Source organism: Rattus norvegicus, chromosome 1 (assembly GCF_021556685.1).
Source record: "Rattus norvegicus strain SHRSP/BbbUtx chromosome 1, alternate assembly SHRSP_T2T, whole genome shotgun sequence".
In the NCBI taxonomy this organism is placed as follows: domain Eukaryota; kingdom Metazoa; phylum Chordata; class Mammalia; order Rodentia; family Muridae; genus Rattus; species Rattus norvegicus.
This window is the reverse complement of record NC_141534.1, coordinates 272038728-272054335: the sequence shown is the minus strand read 5'-3', so window position 1 is coordinate 272054335 and position 15608 is coordinate 272038728. Positions and strand designations below refer to the sequence as shown.

At 44.9% G+C, this 15608-nt stretch overlaps 1 long non-coding RNA gene and 1 other non-coding gene across 2 annotated transcripts in view; one reads left to right on the top strand and one right to left on the bottom strand.

The window, feature by feature from the left end:
- Emx2os (Emx2 opposite strand/antisense RNA) overlaps nucleotides 1-15608 on the top strand; it is a 57196-nt gene that overhangs the window by 12352 nt on the left and 29236 nt on the right. The window contains 2 exon segments of the transcript NR_176829.1: nucleotides 12261-12371; nucleotides 13000-13394. This is a non-coding gene — a non-coding RNA (Emx2 opposite strand/antisense RNA).
- LOC120100068 (uncharacterized) overlaps nucleotides 1148-15608 on the bottom strand; it is a 54937-nt gene continuing 40476 nt past the window's right edge. The window contains exon 4 of the long non-coding RNA XR_015648361.1: nucleotides 1148-1572. This is a non-coding gene — a long non-coding RNA (uncharacterized LOC120100068). The remainder of the gene's footprint in view (nucleotides 1573-15608) is intronic.

The following is a 15608-nucleotide window of genomic DNA, read 5'->3' as shown; positions in this document are numbered from 1 at the left end:
GATATTTATAGAAGTTTTAGGTCATTTGCACTCCGCCAACGGAGCAGGTACCATTTACAAGGAAATTTGCAGCTGACCTGCAATTAACAAATTTAGTCAATCATAGTGCTGGCCCTCGAGAGCTAGCCAGGGAACTAGACAGCTAACTGTAACACAATAGGATCAGTGTCCAAATGAAAACGCACAGAGGAAAGCTGCCGATATTACGTTTGAGTGGTACAAAGCGAGCACGTGCTTCCTGTGGCATTTTGAAGAAACTCCTGGAGGTGAAGGGCGGCCAGACCATCTTTAAGGATCCTTTAAGGAAAACAGAGAGGTGTTTCAGGGACTGTAAAACTTGGCAAGTGTGTGGGTGTCTGACCCTAGGCAGGTGGAAAGGACATGTGGGGCAAAAGACAGATAGGATCAATTATTTATTGAGGTAGTTGGCGTAGACTGTCACATTTAGATATCATGAGCTCCTTCAAGTGTGTGTGTGTGTGTGTGTGTGTGTGTGTGTGTGTGTGTGTGTGTTTTCACTCTTCCTGTTTGTGCATGTTTAAAAATTGGGGCTGGGACCAGAAAGATGGCTTATCCTACAAAAGCCCTTGCTACATAAACCTGATGGCCTGAGTTTGAATTTTTGGAACAACCAGTGACTGCATGCAGTGGTGCCTTTCTCTAATCCCAGCGTTCCTACCACAACACGGGATGTAGACACAGGAGAACACACCAGAAACTCACAGGTCAGCTAGCCTGGAATATACAGCATTGTGGAACAAAGTAAAGAAATCCTGCTTCAAGCAAGGCAAAAACCAACACCCAAATTTGTCCTAGGATCTACACACACACACACACACACACACACACACACACACACACACACTGTACACATGCACAAAATTATAGTAATAAATACTTAAGGAAAAACACAATAACTGAAGCCCGTGAAGGTGAAATAGATTCCTCAAAGACCATCACAGAGTCTTAGGACAAGGACAAGGATTAGAACCTTGACCTTTGCCTCCCGCCCCTGACTTTTGGTCACAGTTCATCAGGAAGTCCTGACCTCATAAGGTAGTTCTGAGGGCCGAAGTAAAAAATGCCTTTGTAAAGTGTGGGCCTTTGACAAGCATTAACTGTAAAAATAATTTGCAACCACATTTTTCTGCTATGGCCAATTATTTATTCAGCAAACACTTCTTGCATAAAAATGCCACGTGAGGCACCATTCTGGGCGCTGGGGATGTAATAGGAGAAATCTCTTCATGACATTCTGCAGTAGGCCAGCCAGCTGACTTCATAAAGGACTTGTTCTGAGAGAAGCAGAAACCTCAAGGTGATGTAGTCACTGTTTCTAATATTGAAAAAGGAAAAACAACTTTTATGTCCATTAATAGGTTTGCCTTGAGAAAAACAAAAACGATGCTTCCTTACTACAGAAAGCAGAAGTCGCTTTCTGCAGTATCGTGGGAGAGATGCCATGACTCATCAAGGGAGAGAGAGGGGAAGAAAAGCAAGTTCTAGAACAACAGTTCTCAACCTGTGAGTTGAGACCCCTTTGGAGTTGACCAACTCTTCCTCAGGGATCACCTAAGACAAGTGGAAAACACAGATAGTTAGTTACATTACAACTCATAACCAGAGCAAAATTACATTAGAAGTAGCAATGGAAATAACTGTGGTGGGGGTAGCATCACCACAACATGAGGAACTTTATTAAAGGGCTGCAGGATCAGGAAGGTTGAGGACCAGTATTGTAGAACAGTACATAATGCAATTCTGTCACTGTTGAAACAGGCGTCCCTTGTCTGTGTGTCTGCATGTCTGATTGCACACACAGATCTAGACGGAAACTTGGAGAAACTTACTGGAGAGATTTACACTAAGCTGGCAGCAGAGTGACTGAAGGACGGGAAAGGGGACCTGGAGAGCCCTCTGTGACCTGGATGCTTTTCCTGGTGACGCCATGTACTTCTTGATTAATTGCTGACATCGAGAACGCATCCGTGCCCTGCCCGTGCAGTTAAGCAAGGAGGCACAGGCATGTGAGCAGTTTAGTTACAGCAATGTGATTATGCTGTCGTTCCTCTTTTAATCTCCTTTAATGTCGCTTTAATAGGTCTACGCAGGGATATAGACATATAGATGAGACGGTGCCAAGACATAAGAGGAGGGATCAGAACATGGCCTCCTAGCTTGAAAGTCTTGCCTCTCTCCACCCCAGCTGCAGTTTTATAGAGAAACCTTTTTTTTTTTTTTTAAGAGCATCATGGATTGCTGGATGGGAACACTTGCTCTCCCAGTTCTGAGACACATGTAATTATTTCTCAGCTAAGTAGCCTCGAGGATCTTTGTGATAGATATGACTTCATTATAAGAGCATCAAGCCTCTCCCAGAGGTGACTGAGCCGGAAGAGTCGATGTGAGGGTTCTAGGATGAGGGCTGGTTCTCTCTAGGGTTCCCCCTGGTTCTTAACCCACACCGAGTCAGATATTCTTAGCTTCGGCCTAAGTCTTTGAGCCAGCTCGTACAACCTGTGTTAATGCATGGTCTCTGCAACCCTGGGCAAGCGGCTGCTGTTTCTGAGTTTCTGGGAGAGGGCATTGGAATAACGGGACCTATAAAGCCATCTCTAGCCCTGCACATCTGATTTCGACTATGAAAATGATGGAAGAATGACACCACCCATACATTCATTCCTGGGCATCTGCCATGGGCTGTTGAAGGTACCAGGAAGATAGACCTAGTACAGAAGTGTGTGTGCGCTCCACCACACTCCCCTACGATCTGCTCTGGACCTTCCCACACATGTGTTTCCTTTCTCGTGGCTATGAAAAGAATATTTGGCAAATGGTCCTCAAAGAGGAAGATACCTATTCTGATCCATAGTCCTGGGTACAGTCCATTATCACAGGGAAGGCACAGAGGTAATCGGGAAGCAGACAGAGATGAATACAGCCTTTGCTTCAGTCCTGGGTACCATAGAAGGATGCAACCCATAGTTGGGGTAGGTCTTCCTGATGCAATTTAGCCACTCACCCTCCGTTGAAGATATTCCCAGAAGTTTGCCTCCTAGTCCATTCTACATGTCATCAAGTTGAAGCTTAATGTTACCTATCAAATTTGGCCCCCGACCCCCAGTGTCCCCTCCCATTGCCAGACAGCTTCGTGTCCTAAAAGACTACACCACACGTATATTCCAAAAGGGAGCCTCATGTGGGAACAGAAATGGTCTCAAGTCAGCATCAGCTCTGAGAGGGCTAGAGATAGGACTTCAAGTCTCTCTGGCCAGTCCGGTGATCCAGCCAACTGTCATGTGAGCACTTTCTGTGTGCAAAGCCAGTAGTAGATTGTGGGAACACAGGTGGGAGCCAAAGAAACCTCCAGCTTACTGACCAGCATGTAGAGGGTAAATATCTTGGGAGGACAGTACCTTCTGGTGGAGTCTTCAGACCTGTGCCCTTTGTGGGCCACCAGAGAATTGGTCTGGCCAGACTTATCTCCAGGTCACAAGGAAGCCCAACAATAGCACTGAGTGAGGAGTCAGAGCTGCAAGTCACTGCAGAGTGTGGCATTGGATCCCATTACAGATGGTTGTGAGCCACCATGTGCTTGCTGGGATTTGAACTCAGGACCTCTGGAAGAGCAGTCAGTGCTCTTAACCCCTGAGCCATCTCTCCAGCCCTATCTCAAGTAAAGGCAACTTATATCTGTGGGCTGAAGGGTGCTTGTCCAGAAGAGGAAATGCAGTTGTGGAGGGTGTAGAGGCCAGCCCAACTGGTCTTTGTCTTCAAGCCATGTGATCAGGCAAATGATTAATCTCCAGAGACTCAGTTTCTCTTTCTCCAAAATGGGAGTAATAGCAATTGCAAGTGTGACAGTATTTGAGAGAAATATCGAAGATAACTATTTGCAGAAAAGTCGGGTATAATGCACGTTGGAACATAAGTGAATGCTGTTTTATCTGTGAGAGACATGTCCTCCTATTCCCACCTGAGGACCAATAGTCAGCTATGTGAGGTGTTCCAGGAACAGTGCTGTCAGCCATCGGGGCCTCCTTCAGTAAAGTGGTTATACTGTGACCTAGGGAGCTTCTCAGTAGGAAGATTAGAGGCTAAGAGGACCCCAGGAGCCTGAGCATCTGGAGACCCAGCTCTGGGTCTTCTATTCTGAGAATTCACTCTCCATTTTGAGACTAATTTATCATGTGTGTAATGTTTTTATTATAAAACAATATATGAGCTTGAGACCCCATATGAAGAACAAGGCCAACCAACCAGAGTTTCCAGGGACTAAGCCACTACCCCAAGACTGTACATGGACTGACCCTGGGCTCCAACCGCATAGGTAGCAATGAATAGCCTAGTAGGGACACCAGTGGAAGGGGAAGCCCTTTGTCCTGCCAAGACTGAACCCCCAGTGAATGTGATTGTTGGGGGGAGGGCGGTAATGGGGGGAGGATGGGGGGAACACCCATATAGAAGGGGAAAGGGAGGGGTTAGGGGGATGTTGGCCTGGAAACTGGGAAAGGGAATGACAATTGATATGTAAATAAGAAATACCCAAGTTAATAAAGATGGAGAAAAAATTAAAAAAAGAAAAGAAAAACAAGCAAAAAAAATCAATATATGAGGGGCTGGAGATGCAGCATGGTTGGTAGAGTTCTAGTCTAGCATTCATGAATCCCTGGTTTAGATTCTTAGCATCATATAAGCTGGTTGTAGTAGTCAATACCTGTAAGGCAGCGTTTACTAGGTAGACACAAGAAGATCTGTAATTCAAGGTCATCCTTGGCTTCATGGTGAGGTTGAAACCAGCCTGGGCTACGTGAGACCCAGTCTCAACAACAACATCAAAACATTATATGATTCAGAAAAAAATAAAAAATATGGCAGAAGAACCAGAAGTCAGACTGAAGGTAACTCTCCCATCTTGCTACTGTCGACAACTATGTATATGTTAGAAGGACAGACCATACACACATACAGAGAGACAGAGACAGAGAGAGGGGGGGTTGGGGAGGGGATCGGGGGAGGCAAAGAAATATAGTAACCCTCTTAAAACAAGAAATATTTTATATGACCAGGAATAAAATAATGCTAGGAGGCAGGTGGATCTTTGTGAGTTCAAGACCAACTTGGTATATACACAGTAAGCTCCAGATCTGCCAGAGCTACATGGTGAGATTCTATTTCAAAAGTAAAACAGAAATCATTTTATATTGGGAGGCTCTTCCACCAACATTGTCACAAAGGCTGCATTTTCCCAGAGTATCTCACAATCAGAGGTGTTTGTGGCTGTGGAGTCTGAGGTCTGTCTTTCTTCAACCTTCATTCTCAGATTCTGGATATATTTTATCCTTTAGCCCTCTCCTGAACATTTTATATCCTTAAGCAATGTGTTCACCTTTAATGCACTTGGCTTTTTCTCTGTGAAGGTGTCATGAAGCAAAAAACAAAACACCTTTTTTCTTCAAACAAGTAAACAGTTATTCCAACACCATGCTGGTACCATCTAACCTTTTTCTATTGTAGGAAACAATCTCCACTTCGTTCTAGATGTCATACTTTGTGGTATTGACCTGCTGGATTTTATCCTACATTACATTTTATGTTACTTACTAATCACTTTCACTTTGTAATATATTTTTTTTAAATCAGCTAGGACAGTTTCATCTCATTTATCTCTTTTAGAAAATATTGTCTGTTCTTGCATATCTATTCTCTGAGATACTTTTTAGAATCAATCCTCTAGCTACTTTAGTTGTAAACTATACTGGGATTGTGTAAACTATATAAACTGATTTGGGAAAGGGTTGTAGCCTTTACCATGGCCAAGTATCTCATCCAGAATTTAGACTGTGATATATTCATTCTTTGGTTCTGACTAGGTCTTGATATTTATTCAGGAGCTGTTGCATTTTCAGTTCTGAGGGTGGCTTATGCTTTGGTTTTGTTCTAGTGAATGGAATGGTTTTCCATTCTTCTAAGTTGTTCATTCTAATGGATGAAGAAACCAGCTTGTGTCCAGGGACCCTTTTGGCCCTAGTTCTCCTAGTGCTGCTATGAATTAGTCAGCCCTAACTCTTACATGTTCTGCTTAATAGTGCCTTCACTTATTACCAGAGTAAAGTATGTCTTGTGTAGGAAATTAACCCAGTGCTTCAGAAACAACCCCTGAAGATCTGGATGGCCTCCTTCAAATATATATTTGATTTCAGTTAAAAAGAGAATTTTAGCCAGGCAGTGGCTGAACATGGCTTTTATCCCAGTACTCAGGAGTCCAAGGCAGATCTCTGAGTTGAAGGCTAGCCTGGTCTACAGAGTGAGTTACAGGACATCCATGGCTACACAGAGAATCCCTGTCTGGAAAAACCAAGAGACAAAGAGAATTTTAATACATACTATACACACACACACACACACACACACACACACACACACACACACCATACATAGTTTTCAAAGAGCAACAGATACACATAATATCTTATTGCCCACATCCCCCACTTTGCATATTGTAAATCTTCCTCTGCTTTATTCTTAACTATTTTTTCACACACTCTGTATTAAGCATCTATATTTATTTAGGCAGTTCCCTGATGTCCGACATTTAGATTGGTCCATCTTTCAACATTGTCAATAATTACAGAGTGAACATTCGTCTCCCTTCATAAATGATGGCTTTGCAAGAAGTTCTAGAAGTGGAATTTCTGGAACTTAAAGCATCCGGCAATGTTGGGCGTTTGTGACAAATTGACAAATTGCCCTTGAGGAAGCCTGCGAGCATTCGCTCTTCCACCTCCACTTCTTAATACGGATTTTTTTCCCCTTTAGACTCTGAGTTCTTCCAGGGGCAGTGTTTCCATCTGCCACCAGCTATGTTCTGGCCATCCACAGCCTGAAATAAATTCTAGAGCCCTAGCTTCTCAGCCTCAGGTCGGTTTCATGAAGGGATGGATCCTCAGCTCTGGGCTCTGACATCTAAGGTTGAACTAAAATGGTTAACTTAGCCTCAATCTTTTTTTTTTTTTTTTGTTCTTTTTTTTCCGGAGCTGGGGACCGAACCCAGGGCCTTGCACTTCCTAGGCAAGCGCTCTACCACTGAGCTAAATCCCCAACCCCTAGCCTCAATCTTTGCTTGCAACAGCAGGTGTCCGAGCCCCAGGGTGTGTGTGTGTGTGTGTGTGTGTGTGTGTGTGTGTGTGTGTGTGTGTGTGTGTGTGTGTTTGTGTACTAGATGATCTGTCTGAGCTTTAAGTAAAAATAAATAAATAAACAAACAAACAAACAAATAAATAAATAAATAAATAAATAAATAATGCCCCTCCCTTGTCTGTTTCATCAGGGAAAGGGGTGTCATACTTCTCTGGTCAGGTGTTCTCTTGGCAAGAAACACACCTCACTGACTGAGAAACGCTCCCAGCGAGCGAGCGACTACAAACACATCTGCATTGACAAGTTGAGACTTACATCCTTCTATGGTGTTTTTGCTCTTTTGAAAATGTTAATAAAAACTTAATGTGGAAAAAAAACAACTTTTTCCAAATATGTGTACCAGTGGGCCCGAGGCAACTCATACTTTCTTGAAATAAAGTAAGTAGGTCACTCACATCAATCATATTGTCTTAGCACATTTTTTCCAAATTAGGAATTCTCCATCCATCATCCCACAGCATGGCATCCCGTTTCCAAACATTTCCTTTTAATATGCTCTTTAACATGATAAGCAAATCTAATAGAATACATTAGTGTCACTTGCCAGTGATGGAGTGTTTCCTCCTGCTGCTGTCCTCCATGAGGAGTTTGGGGAGATGGTTTTTTTTTTTGTTTTGTTTTGTTTTGGGTTTTTTTTTTTTTTTTTAATGAGCTCTATCCCTGACAGCCATCAGTTGTTGAAAATATGACAATGGTCCTCAGGCTAATCCAAGGCCACATTTGAGATGGTAGCCTGAGAAAAATAGCCAGCGGTTCTATCTTACCACTTTGTATGTCATCGATGTAGAAACTCAAAAGACACATGTGTCTCTCCAAGTAATGGGTCGAGGTTCTGTACACAGAGGAGTGTTTACATTTAGCCTGTGCCTTCAGTGATGCTGCATTTCCCTGGCTTCCTGTTCAAGCTATGCTGCCCACAGAACATACATGTCCAAGTCTCCTAGACTGTGCAGAAATAGAAGACCCTTGGCTTTGAGTGTGTGCAATGCTCTAGAACTTGTTGCCATTTTTTCCAAGTGGCTTTGGACCCGGTTTGAGAGGCAAGCTCTGATTATGACCCAGCTGTGATAAATGTTAATTCCAGTTCACATATGTGACAATGTTTACCTGGCAAAAACAGATCTTTCCTTCCACTCAGATCTCTGGTTCTCCAACTCATGTGTTCAGTGTTAGCAATTGGATTTTTAGAGGAATTTTCTTTGGACTAAGTTTTGGAATAAAACACTCAGACAAGTTGGGAAGGAAAGATGTGTACATAGAAAGTCTAGGAATTCCATCCCCTTGGGCTCTTGGCCACTTAACAGGGAAATATCTGAATGAAGCAGGGCAAGAGCTGTCTTTTGAGTGTGTAGAATTGTGTACTCCTGAAGACACCAGCTTAGATGCCTACCCTGTACCCTAGGAGAATGTTCCACTGGTAAAGTGCTTGTCTTGTAAGTTTGAAGACCTGGGCTCATTCCATGTAGAGCCAAAGTTCTGGAGCCGAAAGACAGGGACAACCTGGGTCCTGCTAACTAGCCAGCCTAGCCTATGTCTCAAAGTCCAAAGCGACACCGTACCTCAAAATACAAGGTGAGGCCATAGAAATGGCTCAATGGGTAAGAGTGCTTGCTACCAAGCATTGTGATCTAAATTCATCCTCAGAACCCACATGATAGGAAAACCCTATCATGCAAGCAGTCTTTCACACATGTAGAGTGGCACTTGTTTCTCTCTCTCTCTCTCTCTCTCTCTCTCTCTCTCTCTCTCTCTCTCACACACACACACACACACACACACACACACACTCACCATCTAAAGTAACCATTTAAAGACTTGAGGTTCTGAGTTTGTGTGTCCCAGTCAACAAAAAGGACTGCATGTTAGGGACACAGAAATGAGACTAGTGCCTGCTTTTAAAAAGTATCAAAATCCTGAGGACAAATGGTAGGCAGCCACACAAAGAGGCACGAGTGAGAATCAGAAGAACAAAGCCAGCGAGAGCCCCAGATGATCTAAGGTGCAAAGCTGGCCAGCAGTGTCTCCTTCCATGTCTTTTCAACATACCTACCTGTAGTGGAAAGCCTGTCAGGGCCATGTTGGTGCTTATAACCCTGAATCTTCAGTTTTACATTTATCCTTTGACATTTGCAATATCCTAGTGCGTTTGCAATATGTATCCTCTGCTGTGGTTCAGAGTGCTGTCCCAGAAATTTCATCGGGCATAAGAAGTCTCCTGTTAAAGGGCTTCTCAGTGAGTTGCACAATTTGCGGAGGTTTTAACTTTTCCTTCTGGCCTCAGAAGAGATGAGGAATGCAGGACATCAGGTGCTCTGATGGCTTATTTGTTAAACAAATATTTATTGAGCAACTTGTATCTACTTGACATTGGTTAGGAGACCAAGCAGACGGATACAATGTTAGGGGCTCTACCTTCCTAGAGTTCACCTTCTGCAGGAGGCAGACAGACACAATGTTGGGGGAGCAGACAGAAGGATACAATGTTGGGGGCAGGCAGAAGCATACAATGTTGGAGGACAGGCAGAAGGATACAATGTTGGGGGACTCCACCTTTGTAGAGTTCACCTTCTGGGGGGAAAGGCATGAAGTGAAGAAGAAGCTGTCAGAGTTACAGGAAATAAAAGAATCAAGCAGTGCATTGCAGGAGGAGGAAGTGTGTACCCCCGAAGGCTGAGGAGGAGGGGGTACCAGGCAGACCTGTAACAGGGGACAGGCCCCCTAGGCAAGGGTCTGGCAAGTTCAAACACAGGATGATTCAGAAGACACCCAGAAGATCAAAAGGAAGAATAGCAGCAGTTGAGACTGGAGGAGGCCCAACACAATGTGGGGCTTTGGGGACAATGGAGAGCCACTGTGAGTTATGAATATTGGGGTTCCCAGTGAGAGCCACTCTCAGCCACCATCTGCTCTGACCTCATCAGCACCAGCTTCTCTGCAAAGTCAAAACAAGTGTTCAGAGAGCATCAGCTTTTATTTCTACAGTAATCTTTGTACCCAACCACCATAGCGTTTTTAATAACAAACTGGCAGAGAGTCAGACATCTGTACTTGAAAAAAAAAAAGCCAGGCCAAGTATTTCTAAATGTTTTATATTTACTTGTAACGTTAGAATAACCACGAGGTTGCTTTCTACATAATCGGAACCATTCTCATTAGGGTCCCACAGACCTCGTCCTTCGTGGGTTTGGGTGGTGGTTTTCATTATGGCAGTGACATTGATCTGACGGGAGTGAATCTCTCCTTGAACATTTGTGGAAAAAAAAATGGGGAAGAAGTTGAGAGGAGCCAAAGCAAGCTAGGAAAATGAGAACTCAGGAAAGATAACCATCAGCTTGGCACTGGGGTAGCATCGAAGGGGTCCAGGCTTTGAAGTCCAACAAAGCTGGGCTGGCAGTGGAGTTCAGCGAGGCAACCTTAGGGGAGTCACTTGACATCTCTGAGCTTCAGGTCACTCCCTGGCCCTAGTTTGTGCAATTGTGCTGAGGGCCAAGAAGGGTATCACCAGCGAAGGGTCTGAGCCAATTTTGCTCCCTGATTGCAACCTCCAAAATTACTGTCTCCACTAAGTTGTACTTGAAGTTTGTCTGCAAGTTCTAATAGATAAAATACAAGATTCCCAGTTAACCTTAAATTTTGGATTGTAGCCAGCAATTAGTGTAATCCGTTCCTATTTGGTATATTGCTTAGAATATACTTGGAGTCGTAAAAATATGTACGCACACCTATCAAAAATTTAAACTTGACTGGGTGCTTTGTCTGGAGACCTTTTTTCTAAAAGTTTAATTATCAAAAGAACATCTATCTGGAGTGGCTTTTGAGAGCTGGCCCAGGCCAGCCATGAGCCAGGCCCCTGTGTCAGGAACACTTTAAAGCACAGACTCCATTTGTAGAACAGACCTGACTTTGAGTAGAGGCTCTGGCAAGACGGAGCCGGAAAGCAGCTAAAGAGCTTGCGGCAATCCCATTTGGTCTGCTCTGTAGACACACCACACAGAGGCAAATAACCAAAGAACCTCAACCTAGTCAGATTGCTCCAGAATAAACCAGGTTTATCTATTCAGAATCCAGGTTTATCTAGCATCCTCTGTGGCCAATGGGAAGCCAGGTCTGTGAGCCCGGGCTGTGAATCTTTCTAAATAACACAAACTGCAGGGTTATATACCACCTACTTATTTTATGCCTTGTCCGAAAAGGAGGTTAAACTCCCTAAACCTTCCTCCCGGCCCATGGATGCCATGATGGCGAAGTTGGGAGTTATGCATGGCTTGGCACACACTGAGGGAAACCGCTGAGGAAGGGAGGGGAAGTCAGGCCTGGTCCCTGATCACATCCCTGCAAGCTTCGAGAGACTCCCGAGGACGTCCCAGGAGACTTAGGCTGGGCTTATAAAGAAGGATCTTGACATCAAGAAGAGCAGCCAGCCAGTAAATTCCTACTTACTTCATTTTCTAAGGCTTCTGAATGTGTTTTGAATTTTCTCTAAATTAAGATAATCATGAAAGGTTAAGATATTTCAACAGAGTGCCACCTGATCCGAGGGCTTGAATTGTATGCCTAATTAGTTCCTGTGCATACGGCTCAGAATGTCTTATAAAAACAGGGTAATGACTTGAGGTATATTTGGGTATTAGATGGGGCAATGTTAAAGGAACATTCAAACCCATCTCAAAGCCTTGAACCTGCCCTTGATCTGGGCTGGGAGCTTTGGCTGACATCTGTTTCAAGGAGATACAAAAGAAAGAGAAAAGGTAAAAAAGGAAGAAAGAAAGAAAGAGAGAAAGAAAGAAAGAAAGGAAGAAAGAGAAGGAAGGAATCAAAGGAAAACAATGGCTTTACAAACTCGTACCCAGATAGACATCCGGCATTAAAATACTTCAAATTCAGCACAACTGGAGGAACGTGTGGTCTGGGAATAGGAGTTGGGGACAGTGAAGAGGAACTTATGTCAGGATACACAGATACCCTTAGAACTGCTGGAGAAATAGGCCTCACTGTGTCCAGGGAGGGATCGAATAGGTCACAAATGTCCCAGTGACTTTCGTTCCTGTCTTGTGCTTCAGTTCCCAGCACCCCATCATGTATACCTGTGTGGAACCTGATCCGTGTCAGAGACACTCCTCCTACAACCCTGCTCCCATGGGATCCCAACTGCCATACTCCACTCTGGGAAGGTACTTTCTGAGACTCCCCAGGAGGAGTGCCGTGCTACATGAACATCCCTAGGCCCCTCCCTAGCTGCCTTCTCCATTTTTGCAGCCAAACTCCTCTTCTCTAGGTGCTCTACGTCTACTCTGTAATATTGGCCGCATGTTGAAAATGGCTGCCCGGGACTGGGGATTTAGCTCAGTTGGTAGAGTGCTTAGCCTGCACCAAACCCTGGGTTCACTCCTCAGCACAAGGCACTCACATAGACCTGCTGTGGTGGCATATGCCTATAATCCCAGAACTCAGGAGGTAGTTACAAGAGGATCATGAGTTCAGGGTCATGCTTGGTTGTATAGAAATTATATGTTTTAGGCTAGCTTGGGCTACATAAGGTCCTGTCACAACAAACAAACAAACAAACAAACAAACAGAAAACCCAAGAGAATAAGCAATTGACAAAAAGAAAAGGAGGAAAGAAATTGTGGAGGAAGGAGGGATGGTGGAGGGAGAGAGAGAAAGAGAGAGAGAGAGAGAGAAAATCAGCTATTTACCAACTCAGATCTTTAAAGAGATCTCAGAGGCCTCTGCCTGTCCCTTTACACCTATACTGCCTCAGGCCATTCATTCATCTACTCCTTCTGTCCTTTGGCTAAGGGTCTCCTCAGCACCTGTTGGCTGGGTTTATGATCCACGGAATACTGAACAGCTCCAGTGAGAGAGGAGTTTGAGGGCAGACCCCGGAAGGGGCATCTGAGAGATGGGATACATCATACATCACGACACAGTAAATATAAGAGGAAAATGACTCTTCCAGAAGAGTCAACAGGGAAGCTTCTCCACACACACACAGTATGTGCCAAGCTCTGAATGGAATACTGATTAAGACAATGGTGACTCAGGGTGACAAGGCCCTCCAGGAGAATGAAAGATATGAACCAAACGCCGAAGAAAGGAAGCCACGGTGTGTGGTCCAAAAATAACAAGTGGCTGTACAGCGTCCAACCATCTACAGCTCACCTGCTCATCTGGCCCTCGAGCATTCCTGTCAGGTAAGGCAGGTGTGGTCTGGTCTTGTTGTTGTTTGTTTTTTGTTTGTTTTATAAATAGAAAATTTTAGAATGCCACAGCTGAGATGCACCTTTGAACTTGGGCTCAGAATTCTCGAGTTCTCTGGAAGCTAAGACGCTAAGACTTCAGACGGAGGTCAGATTACAGAGAGTCTTAAAATTGAGGGAACGGAACAGGGGAAGCCAGGGCAGAAAGGCTGCGGACTGGGAATGGCATGGACAGAAAGCTGGGGTAAGCGGTAGTTCCTCGGAGATCATCAGAGCCAAACTGGGCTGGGGGCCAGGGGAGGGAGAAAAGATGAATATATAAAAGGGAGGTAGAGACCTGTGGGGCAGAAGGCAGGAAAGAGCTTCCCAGACCCACTGCGGCTGCGCATCCAGAGAGATGCTGGCTATCCTCCAAAGCTACGGCACAGCCCTAACTCAGGGCAAACTCACAGAACCCGGAGCTCTTACACATGTGATGTCATGGGCCCTCTAACAACCAACGACAAAGCTGTTCTTGCTGCTGCCATCTTAAAGATGGGCAAACCGAGGCACCAAGAGGTTAACGATTTTAACTGTGCCCTCTTTGGCAGGAAACAGCGTCAGCGGAAAGTGAGCAGACTCCCAACTCAATCCTGACTTTCTGACCACTGCCCGCAGTCACCCCCATTATTGTGCGACTCAGAAGGCCAAGGAGGAGGTTTCGCTGACCATCAGAATACATCTACCTAGATTTCCTATTGTACAAAACTCTCCTCAGTTCAGCCCACAGTTACCTTTCTCCTTTGTTCCCTCCTGGGGAACTCAGAGGGCTCCTGCTGCCATAGTGAAGCAGGCAGGAGGTCAGATCTGAGCTGTGATAGAGCAAGCAGAGTGAGTGAGGGAGTGAAACCTTGTGAGCTGGGGACCCATCCTGGGGCAACGCAGCAGGAGACCTCCAATCTGGACCAAGCCAAGTGGGATGAAGATCAAAGGCAGGAGGGGGTATAGGCGGGTAGCTCCAACAAGGAACAGAAATGGGCAGGGTCCTTTGAAACTGCTTCCATATCGGCACTTGTCTGTGTGAACTGACAGACCTCTTTCTCTGAAGGTCTAGCACACTCCAACCTGGGTTGCATGGCAGAGTCTTGGGTCCCCAGGCTTGCCATGATCTCCCCACTCCAGGGCTGAGGATATAAGGATTGGGAAGGGTTCTGTGAATATATCCTCTCCCTCACCCCACACCACTGCAGCTTTGCAGCTTGTTGGAGCTCAGTCCACAGCCACAGTCTGTGGGATTGCCGCTCTGTGTCCTGGGTCCATGAATCCTGCATGGTGCTGCATATCACTCTCAGTGGCTCTGAGCATATTACTTCCCACACAGTTGGTCTTCCAAAAGTCTTCAGACATGCTCAATAAAGACTCTTTACATTCCGACCCAAGTCAATAAAATCGTGCAGCAGGGACATGTCCTGAGAGGCAGGACACAGTCCTAGATAAAGCACTGTCTAGGGAGCTCAAGATTCCATGCAAAGCACACTGACATGGATATGCACTGAGCAACGCAAGATGGGTGGGGTGCATCACTTCAGTCCCCGTCCTGTGGCCCTAAAAGCAAGACCAGCTGATCTATGTTCCTGAAGAGCACTAGACTGGCCAGTCCAAGTATCAGTCAGGAATCTCTATTGAAGGACACATAGATTGCCCCCAGTTGCTAAGTACTATTATTAATGGAAGAATGTCCATCGTGTGTTCCTATATATTGTGTCTCCAGTGGTGAGTATGGACTTCTGTCTAGCATATAACTGCCCCAGTACCATTCTCCAGTCTTAGCAGAGGTTGTATCTAAAGGTATTTTAGAAATAAAGGGGTTTTCTTCTCCCTGAAAATGTGTTCAGTTATGTGGCACACATTCATGTGTGCATTAATTAGTGCATATGCATGCACACATGCACACATTCATGCATTTCAAGAGCTGTCTGACTAAGGAACAAGTATCTTTCTGGTTCTCTGTTACAGAAATCCAAGTTGGGTTGCTAGGCTCTCATTTGGACAGTGCTCGTCATCACAAGAGAATGAGAACCACCGTCCTGTCCAGCTGGTTTCATTTCAGAGCATCAAAAAGGAAGAGAGCACTAGGTTGATCAAATAGCCTCATTTAGAGTGTCCACCCTCATCACTATTGCAACATGCATGTTTTAGTCAGCTTTTTACCCCTGTGAACAGATACCA